The sequence below is a fragment of the Ornithodoros turicata genome, chromosome 1 (genome assembly GCF_037126465.1).
Source record: "Ornithodoros turicata isolate Travis chromosome 1, ASM3712646v1, whole genome shotgun sequence".
Taxonomy (NCBI): domain Eukaryota; kingdom Metazoa; phylum Arthropoda; class Arachnida; order Ixodida; family Argasidae; genus Ornithodoros; species Ornithodoros turicata.
Window position 1 is genome coordinate 100,009,128 of NC_088201.1, and position 14,051 is coordinate 100,023,178.

Below are 14,051 nucleotides of genomic sequence, written 5' to 3' on the forward strand. Positions count from 1 at the left end.
TGAAGGAAGTAACAAATAGGATACCTGCCGTCTGCACGCACACTGTATCACGAAATTGGCCAAATCCCGCGGCCATTTACTCAAAATCGCCGCTAAAATTTTGGCACGATTTTCGGGTATGTTATGGAGCTATCCTTCCCGAGAACACAGAAAGAAAATTGGAATGGACAAATGGGACTGGCCATCGGGCCCGCTGCGAGCCTGGGGAACACTTAGAGCAGAGGTGGGTTTGGATAGGGCCTCAGTATGGAAATATTGGTGTATGGGCAGGGCACGGGCCTGAAAATCCGGCCCATGCAGTGCTCTACCCCTTCTCAAGAAGCGACTACAGTGCAAAAATGCGCATGACCTGTGCATACGTGCACTGTTTGGTTTGTTTGATAGCTGGAGAAACTCGGGACGGGGGACAAGACAGCCGTTTCTATAGAAAAGCGCTATCACGCATTTTGTTTTCCCAAATGTTCGCGTAAGCCAGACGGACACTTGGTAGTTTGACGAAATGGGCATTTGGACCGTATGACGTGCAACCCATTATTTGAGGGTAAAATCCATACCCGACCCCTAAATCCTCTGACAAGACCCGCCACCCGCGCTCTACCAGAAAATGAAATCCGCACCCAACCGGACCCGACCAGCAGGGGCTGCGGCGCCTTTGTTTACTTATTATTTGGTATGATCTTTTCTCTTCGTTGCTGTTGCTGTAGCCGTTGCTTGTTCGTGGCCGACCCGCCAGCAGTGCTTGTGCCAATAACGCTGCCCGCAACAGTCCCGCTACCCGCGCGGGTGTCAATAATATCACCCGCAACCGACCCGCTACCCGCCGAAAACTCCAAACCTGGATCCGCACCGCAGGATAGAGCGTGTCGTGCAGAACCCTGCACTACGCCTGAAAACTCCGCACTTCGGCTTTCCTCTTGATCAGCGTCTCACTCTGCTTCACGGAGAGAGCGGTGTCGTGTGTACGCGGTTGCTCCTCTCTGGCTTTGTTGAAGGACGCTCCTTCTGCTGTCCAAACGCGCCTACCACGCCTGTGGGCCCCAACGTGTGTGAGTGCATGTGTGTGGAATTTGGAGTAGCAAACCGTAGCCATCTGGCTGACATCTCCTAACCCCTATGAAGAAGAAGAACCGAGACCCGACACAAACATTCAGCTGTCGAGTCTCATGAAGTCTGTTGAAGTACATGCCGCACCATGGTATGTGTTGTCGAGTCCGAACCTGGCACGGGCACGTGCGAAAAACGGAAAGCCCGGCCCGACAAGCTCGCAATGCTCTAAAGGGGAGTGCGAAACCCTATCGAAATTTGCTAGCAGTCCTGTGCGAGCGCACTGGCCTTGAGTTCTACTATGAAATAATGTGAGGCGATTGAGGGAGCGCTTTCACGACACCAATCGACAGCAACGAACGTCATGGTTCAACAGCGTAAATGTCACTGGGAAGAAAAGCAGGGATGTTTTGCAACGGGATGTTGCAGTGTCATATGACCGTCGACAACCCCGCGTCCTTTCTGGATACCGTTGCCTCTGACAAAAATCGCTATTCAGCCCAACTGGAGTCCCCCGATACTCTCAGGGACACGTGATCCTGTGACACCACGAAAACTGAAAACTACGATCACTATATCACGAATAGACACCTCCACGGACAGTCTCTGCGTATCGGGTGAAAAGCTTTAGCCCGCTGCTACCGATCAGAGCAATCTTCATCCACGAGAAAGCGAGGTGGTAACGGCGGTACGCGACAGTCACACGGCATGTTCGAGAAATGCCAGTAAAACGTACACACCAAACAGCAAACGCGAAACAACCAAATCCACCGCGCAAAAGCAAATCGGGGAAAGGAGGAAATCTAAAAATAAAGGAAACACAACCCAGCTCATAGGTCTCCGCCTGTCACGTGGGCTTGTCGTGTCCTCCAAACAAAGAGGCGATGTGGACTTCTTACAAAGCCGGAGGAGTGAGAAGGGCGCGTGTGGCGCCATCTATCGCAGAAAAAAGTTCATTTTTGAGTTGAGACCTATGTGATATGTCCTCTTAAGTGATTCAAGTTCGTCGGTGATAAAGCGTGAGCAAACTGTCTAAGCTTGTTGCCTATGCCCTTAATTACCAGAGAACGTTCTGGCCGCAAAGTTTTGATTAAGTCTATGGATGCACGTACCAAAGTATCAACCGATCTTTTGGAACGACGAGGTGAACGTAATTTCTTCGCATCATTTCGTATCATCATGTCATTTCGCATTTCTTTTATTAAGACTCCATCAACCTCCCCAGCCTTAGCTTCTTCAGCCGCCTTTGTCTCCTTCACATTTTCGTTCATAACCAACATGTTCAACCTTATTTCATCTTATATACTTATCACGAAGATTAGACTATTAACCCATTCGTGGTCGTATAAACCAGTTTTCTTTACTACATCTTCATATCCCCCTCCCCCAGTCTTTTTCATCATTCTTTCCACGTGCCATCACGGAATGTGGATTCATCTTGCGCAGTCAGTAGTCAGAACAGACATGAACTAGCTGTTGTAATTGAGGTCCTATAATTAATATTACTTGTGCATTGTACATAGCCACTAATGCCAATTGTATAAACGTTAATCAACTGACAAGTGTGCTAAGCCACATAATAGTTGCTCTCTAATACAATGGCGAAGAAGACTATATGAAGCCTGAGACGCAGTCCAGTTGAGATGTATAATAGTAGAAGGTCACAAGAAATGAAGCATTTCCGTAGGGAACAAATTTATTTACATACGAGCTTTCGTGGATGGTCTGCAAGTGCACACTCTGCACGAAAGCTCGTATGGAAATAAATTTGTTCCCTACGCGGAAATGCTTCATTCCTTGTGACCTTCTATCAGGGTGTCGAACCGAAACGTTTTTCGTTCCGGTTTTCGTCCCGGTTACATCATAAACGATCCGGTACCGGTCCTGCTCCGGAGCAAAACAATAGCAGTTCATACCGGTTTTTGAACCGGTTCCGCTTCTGCTGGGAATATTCATCCCCACAAAAAAAAAAAAAAAAACATGTTACAAAATGTACACCCGTTTATTCCGCATACATGGTATTTAATATTAATAGACAGCTGTGAAATTGATAGCTCCTGGTTCCTGTAGGTAACTGTCTGTTCAAATGGGCTTTCTCCTTTCTTGAAGCGCATGCTACAAACGGACTTGTTTGTCGTGATGTCATACATAAAGTACTTTCTTGCTGGGTTGGAGCGATCGCGTCCCATCCGAATATCTGTTGCTACTGTCTAGCCAGCAAGCACCACCGCACGAGTACGACGCAAATCGAGGAACACCTTCACTCACAAACGCGCTCGACGGCTCCGTTTTATTTTCTTCGTGTCCTGTCCACAAAAGAGTTGCCACTTCGCACGGGCTTGCCCTCGCGTATACGTAAATGTATTCAACTTAGCTGCTCTCACACAAGGGACGCGTTGCGCGACATTACCGATAAAGAAGCCGTTATGCAGCCCCCTTGGGTCGCTGTTTAGTTGAGGAGAGTTTGGGGGGATCAAATTAAAACTAGCAGTATGGCACATTGCTAGAGAGTCACATGTACCTCTAAGTCTGTGTGCGTGCGCGAACGATAAACCATTACAAAGGGAGCCTAAGGGTCATAGTATACCGACATACATTCTACCGTAACCGTAACCCTCGTATAGTATCCATGACATGACTTCAGAGCACACGACGTCTGTTTCATTCGCCTATCCGGAGTCCAAACCGGCGAAGTTCTTTTTGGACCGAAAACCGTTAAATATATTTTTCGGTTTCCCTCCTGAGCGAAAAAAACGTATACGGTTTCGATTCCGTTCCGGTTCGCACCAAAGGAGCGGTTTTTTTCGGTTTTCGGTTTCGGTTTTCCGTTCGCTCCGACACCCTGCCTTCTATTGCTCTCTAATACTGTAATGTAAATGTGGATATTCTACTTATAGATGGTGTATTTGTGGCATATATCTGTGTGCTAGTTTTGTCTCTGCGTAGTGCGTACTATAGTTGTAGAATAGTTGCGTATTATTGTGTATGGACAGTTGTACTGGTGTATGTATACTGCCATACTTGTTTCAACTTTTTTAAACTTCCTCTCAAGTAGCACCCGACCCATCGGGGCTCTTGAGGAATGTCCATAAATAAAATACATATTAACGAATATGAGCCACATGGGATTAACATGGGGACGGAATGATTCCCGAGCACAATGACCATAATACGAGAATGTTAGATTCTGTGTATTCGGGGCCGTGTTTTCATATCAGGTATTTAGAGGTTTTAGTTCATGGTTGCATGCATATTTCAGGACTCAGGAGCTGTTAGTGCGCCATTACCCGTACTTTAGATAGGACACTGTGTGCACAGTGCTAAAGATTGTGTTGCCAACAAGCGCAAATCAGTAAAAGACCACACACAAAGCAGGAACGTGGTGTGCATTACACTTGCTGTATTTTCAATCCGTTAATTAAGAAATACTGAAACATACAAACATACATCAGCTACTATTATATTACATCTGATGCATGTACCACATGCATTACTACACTGTTTGCACACATTTTACTAAAATCTGATGGTGTAGCCGACACTCCGTAGAAACTCCTCCATGGACTTACGTCCTTCAACTAGTCTGTGCAGAGCTGACGAAGGCGCTGTTGCAGACGAACGGTGCACCGTTTGACCGTTTCGTTGGTGGCACACCAACGGCATGCTGCGCTATTACGGTCACCACAGCAGCTTGGTCTGCCCGCAGAGCGTCAACGGCTCGCCAGACGGACGGGTGCCTGTGACCTACGATAGTGTTGAATTTCCTGTTCCAGGCCTCAGCGTAATTGTTCGTTCTTGGCCCACCTTCTAAGGTGACGTTTTGCATAATCCACGTCTCTGGCGGAAACAGTGGTGGTATTCGCCTCAATCTCACCACAGTATTGGTACCTCTTGACCTGAACCCTCCATTCACCTATGTGCTGTCGAAGTAATCCACAAGATCCTCCGTGTCAGAGGGCGCCGTCGATTTCAGCATACGGAGTCCGCTCCTTACGTCTTCGGTAGGGAGGAAAGCCAGGCCGTCGAGCATTCCGACGAATAGGTGGAACGCTTCATCGTCTTTGTATCGAGATACCAGCCCAGAGACTGAATTTTTCTATACGTGCTTTGCGTAAGATGAAAAAAAAAAAAAACAGCCCCTAGTGTCAACATGCGCACCAAGAACAGCTTTCGCGGCATTCATTGCCGCTTTCTCGAAGTCCGTGACCACTACGTCCGGATCCGGACTTAGACCAAGGGTCTGGCACTCGTCCACGACAACACGAAGTAGATTTGTATACGCCTCGTCGGATTTATGCTGCATGAAGGCGTAAACGACGGCTCTCGCGCAATCTTCTATAGGGATGTGTATGACGTATAACTGAAGAAACAATTTGGGAACAGCGTCGAAATTGCCGTCCATGAACCATGTGCTGCTTCCTGCAAGCTTTTGCAAGCATTTTCTGGTTCCGAACACTACAAGCCTTGATAATGACTCGGGACCGCTGTCGTAGAACATAAACGGTTCCACTTCGGGTCCCGAAGTGAGTTTCCACTCCTCGGGAAAAATGAACTCGTTGAGGCGTTTGGGGTTATCCGGGTACAACAAGCACAGTTGATGCCGGATGGACCTCTTCAGCGTTTCCTGGCTCGGCATTCTAGCTATGTCTTCTGTTCTGAGATCCTTTAAGCTGCCAGACACAATAGCAGCGGGATTCTCCTTCGTGATGGTGTTCACATGATTCATGTGGATGCGCGACTTTAGCACTCGGACATTCGCATGATGGGGTGGATTGTTATGCTGAACACTTACGTCGTATGTGTTGTTCCGCTCGATCACGGCTCCTTTGCACTGTCCACGTTTCGCACAGCACCACCTTGATCCATTGGTTAAATCCTTTTGTTTCCGATAGATATATCCATTCAAGACGAGTTTCCGGTGCCCTTTGTTCGATGAAATGAACTCCATCTTACGCGGCGGAACAGAGCTGTTGTGGCACTCGTCAAAAGCGTTCTCCGACACTGGATACACCTAGAACATGTGTACGGAACCTCAACTCCAACTTGCTATGTAAGGCAAAAACGAAGACCATCCGTGCTGTCTCGTGTCAAGAACTATCCAGACCATTCTCAAAGTTGGGTCGTTCGCGACTTTGCCACGGTCACGTCGTAACCATATGGTCGTCCTCTCTGTTGTTCTCTTGCCCAAGCTCAAGAAGCAGTATCTGCGTGAAGTTCGAACAAGTAAACAGGGCCAGCAGTTGTGGAATAAAAGGCCAACTTTGCGTTTAAGGGACATGTGTTTTCAATTGACTGGCGTTTGTAGTGAACGGCGAGAAAACACATGGGTCTCTATTGTTATTGCTTTCCGCTCACTGACAAGGGAGCCGCTGACCCCCAAGGCTCTGAGAAGCGCGCACACTTCCACAGGCGAGCAGACGGCAAGAGGGGAGACGGTGTGAACAACAATTATGAAACGCACAACAGCCTCTGTAGCTAATAATATGTACTGCTTTGTTTCATTCAACTGTAAACGCAAACTAATGCCCCCGATAAAAGACGTTTTATTGCATCCTTATAAAAAATATGCGGGTGCACCAAGCACCCTGCGTTGAGAGTAAACTGTCTCTGGGGCTGAAGGTAAACAACCATACGTTAAAAACCATGCAGTTGTTGGTCATCCGTTGTTTTTCGTATCACGGGAGACGTAAAAGGAGAGCCGGTGACTACTAAAGACGTCACGAAGCACCATGCGACCACGTTGCGGACAATGCGCCCTAGAAGGCTGGCAGGTTTGACCTAGCTATAGCTTAATTAAGCTGTCCAATTGTCCATTTATCTCCGTGGTAGTCACGTTCAATCGGCATTAGTCCGAAACGGTTTCGTGGAGTACTTGGGACATCATCCCCTTTCCCAAAGCGTAAACAAAACCTGTAATTAGTAGGGCACGGATGTTTAGGCATTTTCCTAAAAATACTTAAAAGTGCCGAAACGTGACATTAACATTTTTCAGTTTGCCTGCCTTTTCGCTATCTCGTTCCATAATTGTCTTTTTTTAAAACTTTACCAGGCTCTCTTTGTCCACCTCTTCGCGCTCGTAATAGTACAGTTGCACACAAAAACTAAAAGCTATGGTGCTAACTATGCTCCATTTTTCTTGCGACACCAACGCTGCTCGCGCAGCAGGCCTGGGGCGCGTTACCGAACACTGCGCGAGCTTGCGAGCTCGCGACGCTCCGCCCATCGTCGGGGCTGCGCAGGTGGCAGTCGCACGATGAGTAACACTCACTGATCTCGATTGTAAAAGGCTGGATCGCGGATAGGGAGCGCGAGCGTGAAGAAACCGGCCGCCATCTTACTGTACCCACAACAGTCGCCGCAGCGACCATGGCAACTTCTTGCAATTACGGTCGTACATACTGTACTGGCAAGGTTACAGGGCCTAAATTTATACAGGTGAGTCACTCTTTATCGAGGAATAAATAGGCGTCCATTCTGTATATTTAGTTGACCATTATGAAGTGTTTTTTTGCCCAAAACGAGCACTGGATGCAGGTTGCTTGATCGCTTTTCCGACTTTCAATCGAGCACACTTGCATTTTACCCGGCGGCAAATACAGTTTAAGTGCATAATATGCTTGAAAGAACATGTTACACTACACAGGTAGTGTTGTCATCAATATATGTGCAAGCACTCGAGCGCTTTTTTGCATGCATTGCTAGCATGGTACACGGTGTTCTCTGCGGAAGCAAGTGCCACATTCATTTCTTTGAATTACCTTCGCGCACAAGTTCGGTATTACGTCATAATGAGACCACGATTGTCACCTTTTTTCATGTATTGGTATTGTTTTGTGCCTTGGTTTGATTTGTGACAAAGAATCCTACGTAACGGTGGTGTGGCGCGACTTGAATAACGCCTTTGTGTCTGAGCTGTATCGTCAGCTTGTTACGATAGTAATAATCTGTAGCGTGTCGTGCTATTTGTAGCAGTTTTTAAGGTAAAAGTGGTCTCTCAATACAGGTTTCGTCATGAGGGCCCAGTGAATAATCTGTGCAGGTGATACGGCTGGGTGTACAGGTAAGTATCACGTTCCTCATCCACTGGTTTCTACTTTACAGGAAGGAACAACCTCAGTGCACGCACTGTGGTTAGCCTCTCTCAATTTTGCATATTTTCTTCACATCAGAAACACACCTTACACTTTAGGCTCCTTCACCCAGCAATATAATAATTAGAGATTATGATTCTTTTTAGAAGAGTTCCCCATATTCTTTTTACAATAGTTTTTAATCTTTTTAATTTTGAGAAGATACAGGGATTGTAAACCATGTTTTAAACTGGTGTTTTAACATTTGTCCAATGCATTTATTAAACAACATATTCATTTTTAACTGGTTGCACCCAAACCAATGTTCTGATGTATTATTTCCTTTGTTGTCGATGGACCATAAAAATTGGAATAATCATCATCAATGCAGGTTACTTCACAGCTGCCTCGACATACTCAAGAAATGGGTGCAGAACCTGCGTAATGCCCACAAACTTTGACTACCACAGCACCTCCAGAAAGTAAAGGCATATGTGCCACATGGGATTTTTAAAGGCATTCACAGTGTATAATACCTTGTAAGAACTGTTGTAGATCTAAGCAGCCTCTACAGTACACTCTCAGAAATTAAAACTTGTCAGGGAACTGTGATAATTGTTTCAGTTAATAGGCATGCACATATACGCTATAAGAAGAAAATTTATTGAGAATGCACTTCTCTGGCTACTCATGTTGTTTACATCTACTGTTGATCACATTCATTTATCACATATTATATTCTTATATATTATTATTATATTATCACATATTCGATCACATTAAATTTAAAATTTAGCATATATGAGAAACTATCAGGAGGAAAGTTGCTATTCATTGCTCATTCCAACCTAAAATTGAGTGCTACAAATATAGAAAGCGTACCTGACCATTGTCAATCCTAAAATATATATTGCCATTGTAGCAAGGTCACAAAACAATAAATATAGTTTTTTGCGACCTCCCCGCACGTTCATTGTATCCTGAAACGCATAAGTGCAAGAAATAAATCTTGAACTTGAATAAACTTGATGTTGTATAAACTTGACATAAAATGTTGAATAATATAACGAATGATATAAAATATTGAATAAACTTGAACTCGTATATTCTCTTTACTCATCATCAGTGATCTTCATTACAAAAGCATATCGTGTTTTGTTTGCGTTTCACAGACTGGGTACACGAGGGCCAAAATGTCAAAATCACAACTGTTTCAAGCTCCAAATAGTCCTGTTGCAATTTGAAGACCGTACGTGAAGCTGCATTTTTTGGAACATGCTCCTCATAACAAGCATGACAAAGTCAGCACTGGATAGCAGGACCCCGTGCCCAAGCGGCTTTTCTCACGCTGCAGTTGTATTCAACAAAAGCATGTAAGTGCTGGAGAAGGACATTCAGTTTGGCACAACCGCGGCTGCAAATAGAACAAATAAAGGAAGAAGCAAACATATATAGAAGGGCTGTACTTCCCATAGAAGGGCTGTACTTCAAAAAGAGATAAGTCCTGTGTCTCAAGGAGGTGTTACCACTTTCTAAGTAACTTAATTGATTAAGCTTACATCACTACCTGATTAACTGTCCTAACGAGTGTGATCTAATTGCGTGAAGTAATTATTTGGGCTGCTTCGGTGTGTCCATATTTGCGAGGCAAAGCACCGCTGTCGTTTACTAAAGGACTCTTTCTAAGGCGATGCTTGATATAAATCATGCTAAACGCATACACGGCGAAAACAACGGCAGTGATTCTACAGAACGATCTCTTTCTGCCATGCGAGTATATCTTTTCCCGGACCGTTCTTTATGGAACAATTTTTGTCCAGAACGCAGTACGGGATATTATATACATGGTTGTTGTTAACCTCAAGTCGTTTCTTATTGAAATATTGGCTGGGAAACGTGCTGTAGTACAATCCCCAGCGCTGCACTGCAGTGACGGTCTAGTTTCGGAATGCAAAACATAACGTAATTAAGAATCAAACGGCAGGACACCTGTGAAACACTGTTAGGATACATCAGTATACTGGCACCTTACAAAATTCTGTGACGACAAACAACGATCAATGCTAGCAGCGCAATAAATACTCACGATCTCTGTTGCCTCCCATTGTTTTCTATGGGCACACACAGCACTTTAGGGCCCACCAACATGGCGGCCCGAAGGCACGCCTCTCCCCCACGAGCCCCTCTCCCATGCGCGATCCAGCCTTTATACATAGAGATCAGTGGTAACACTACCGTGGCGCCATCGCATCGCGACCCGTGGCGGAGCGAAGAAACTCTCGACAACACGTGCGTCTCGTAACAGCAATAAAATAACAACAGGTTGAAATAAACTTGAAGTACAATGTATACTTTTGTTCATATGAATAAAATAATTGTGAGTACGCCTCGAAACTGCAATTCATTTGAGTGGTTTGTCTTATTCTTCAACTTGACCAATGGGGCAACACCTCTTCGTCGTCTGCTAAGAAAACCGCCAAATTCATCTCGCGAAAGTGAACAACCCAAATATTTACCGGTAAGTATAAAAGTATTCTCAGAATTAATTGCCTGTGCTATCGCACAGTCGTATACCACTATTTGCAAGTTTATATCCTAACAAGACTTAGTATAAGCCATGAATATGTAAATCAACGAAATGAAATCGTGTAGCTACATTCCCGTATTGCTTCGCAAGTTCGCATGCTGCACTTTGTGGTCATGACGAGCTTTTCGTATTGAACTTATTCCACTGACGCGAGTTATATCACACTGTACAATACGCTTGCAGCAGGCGCCGACCACTCTTTTACGTGCGTGGCGACGCAGTTTAACACTCTCGGTACACACGATACATGATATGGGTCGTTAAGTTCTCATTTCATTTTGATGTGCCTTCCTTTAGCGCCGGCGTATAATTTAAGCAACATTTCACACAGTCTGTCTTGGCGCGCTACTGTAGGGGTGTAGTTAGTAACTTACCATGATTATTTTGAATAAAGAAAAAAAAACAGCAGTATGGTGAAAAATAGGGAGATGTAGCGACAATAGCGATCCCTCCTCTCTAGTGCAATTGATAAAGTAAGTAGCCATCTATATGAAGTAACATCTGAAACAAAGAAAAGAAAAAGGCGAAAGGCTTGCACCATCCTTCGTGTAAATGCTGTTCATGCTGGAATTGTACAGCTACCTATTCAGACTCACCTAAACATTACTAAAGCTAGTGCATGAATACATGCAATTTCAGCTGCACCAAGAGCTGTACATGACCCACTGCCTCCATTCACATGTTCAAAGCGTATTGTACAGTTGCATGCAAATGAATAAACCTGAGGGGAGTTTATTAATCATGCAGTATTTCAAGTTTCACATGCGTCATATCAATGTAAGTGTAAATGTGGTCAATGTAAATGTTTTTCCTCCCTTTACAGCCATGGCAACCGAGGCACAACGGATGCTGCTGTTGGCACTACTGGAGGAAGCTCCAGAACTCGGCAATAACCGGACCTTCCTCCGGGGTGAGACAGCAGCTGATCGCCGTGTCAAATGGGACCGGATTGCTGCCACCCTTAATGCTGTTGGGGCATTTAATAAAGATGCTAAGGGGTGGCAGCAGCTCTGGAAAGACTGGAGGTACCGTGTGCGCAGCCGCGCACGGGAGATGACGCGGAAAATGCAGGCCACGGGTGGAGGCAGTGGGTACGTGGTGACCAGTCAGGGGGCCACTCCTGTGGACATCGCTGCCCACCTGTCTGGACTCGGCCAGAGGGTGATGGCCCTTGTTGGATGGGACTGCTCCTCAGGATTTCCCAGAGGAGTGGAGCCATCTGTGGAAACCGAAGCCATGGAAGTGAGACTTCCTGTCTCTGCTGTAAGACATGTACAGTAATCTTAGAATAACACGATTTTGAAGCAATTATGAAACAGCACACCCAAATGGAGAACACTTCACATTCCATCCTTTTTATATAGAGTCCTCGTTCCTTCAAAAAGAGTGATGTGTTGTACATTTTTTTTTTCAGGACGTGGAAGAGCCTGTACCGTCGACCTCGGCCAGTCCTGCTGGTGCTGAGCCAACCGAGACGGTAATGTCAATATGGTGAAAACTCTCCAGCCACTATTCTACAAACATCTGATTCTATGACTTACAGGACCAAGCACCTCCTCCGTCTGACAGCAGGCGCCAGGGCAAAGGTGGTGCATGCCGACGACGGAGGAGAAGAGTTCCTCCCTCTATTGCTGGGCAACTCATGCAGCGCCAGCAATAGTTGCTCAGCGAGCAGAAGGCTCTCCTGGAAGAGCAGAAGAAGACGGTCAACTGTTTGACCACAATTTGTCAGGTAGAGTTGAACCGTTGTATACAAAGGCAGATATGGGACAATGTTGTCAGTAAGAGAAACAGGATTGAATGATTGTGAATAATAGTAGTCATAGCACATTAAAGTAGCATGTCAGCTGACTTGATCAGTTGAGCAGTGGTAGTACTGATTGTGCACACTATATTTCTCACTTGAGTTCATGACGACAGCTGTGCAGAGGACTAAGAAAATGTAATGAAAAAACAGGTACGGGTAGTCTTTGACTGCCTTCTTTACAGTCAACCCTTTTTTATCTTCATCTTGTAGTTTACAACAAAAATTGCATCGAAAGTGAAGTATCCTGATGAATAGAACTCAAGAGGGGATCAGTCACTAGAAATGATAGTAAAGAAGATGTTGATTTCAGAAGGTATGAAACAGTACACTACAGTACAACAACGGTACAATGCACACTTGCATAAAAGTACTGTACACATTAACTGACAAAGTGATGTGCATGGCTGAAGGTGTTGTTGAAAGTTTTACAGTCGCCATTCTCCAGGGCTTCAAATGACTTGGTCAATGCATGTTACACAGGTCCGAGGGGAAATTCTTCAAGGTTGTCACACTGCCTTGATGAAATATAGGTCGCACACTGTCTCTCACTCAATACCGCACACAAATGTAGCACACTTTGTACTGAGCCCTCCAATCCGGATATGTGAAGGCAGCTGTTGGGCAATCTCCTAAGCATTTTCAGAAAATCGTTAGTCTGATCCAGAAACTCAGGCCCGGATGAATGAAGGAACATTGAATGGACTAGAATCTATCACCATGCTGTTTGTCAGTGTGGTGCTGGATCCACATCTGTGAAGTCTGGATAAATAGGGGTTGACTTGGCTAGATAATTACATTTTAAAATATCTCAAGCACAGCTCTGCCTCAGTTGTTTTTCGTGAATGACAAAATATCCCGTCTCTGCACATATCACAGCTTGCTTATCACTTGCAGCTGCTCACTCCTATGAGCGAATATTTAGCTTATCACCTGGAGAGAGACAGACGAAATGACAGTCAATGAGGTAGGTTATCTTCTTCGCCTAAAACCATGCCTAATGAGCTGGCTTCTAAGTTGTGCTGCACGATTTCTCATAGGCTGAGAGTCATGGTCCTCCTCTTCCTGTGCTCCATCCTCCTGTGTCTCCCCTGCTGCACCAGCTTCTGCCCCTTCCCCACTTGGCCCATCACCTTCATCTGTATTATCAAGAGGTTCACGGGCGTTGTACGCCGAGCACATATTGTGAAGCACAGAAAAGGCGTTGATAATTCTGCAGCTTCGATCAGGAGCAAAGTGCAGCGTACGGTACCTTTGGAGGCATCGGAACCGCATTTTCCACAGCCCAAAACATTGTTCAATGCACACGCGGGTCCTGCTGTGTGCATCGTTGTAATCTTTTTCTTCCGGTGTCGTTTGTGTACGAACTGGTGTCATCAGCCAAGGTTGGAGGGGGTAGCCACTGTCACCTGTAAATAGTTGTAAAGTTATATTTATTCTCTTGAAAATCCACAAATTCAGACAAATGGATAAAGAAGGGAGAGCAGGAAGAAGTGGGAGGAGTTTGTGCGTGTTTACATATTCATGTTGACAATGTGTTATGCTG

General features: G+C 45.3%; 1 long non-coding RNA gene across 1 annotated transcript in view; it reads left to right on the plus strand.

Moving 5' to 3' along the window:
* The window catches only part of LOC135367076 (uncharacterized), a 146,385-nt gene extending 137,803 nt beyond the window's left edge, over positions 1 to 8,582 (plus strand). The window contains exons 2-3 of the long non-coding RNA XR_010414350.1: positions 8,048 to 8,104; positions 8,506 to 8,582. This is a non-coding gene — a long non-coding RNA (uncharacterized LOC135367076). The remainder of the gene's footprint in view (positions 1 to 8,047; positions 8,105 to 8,505) is intronic.
* Positions 8,583 to 14,051: the final 5,469 nt, after the last annotated feature.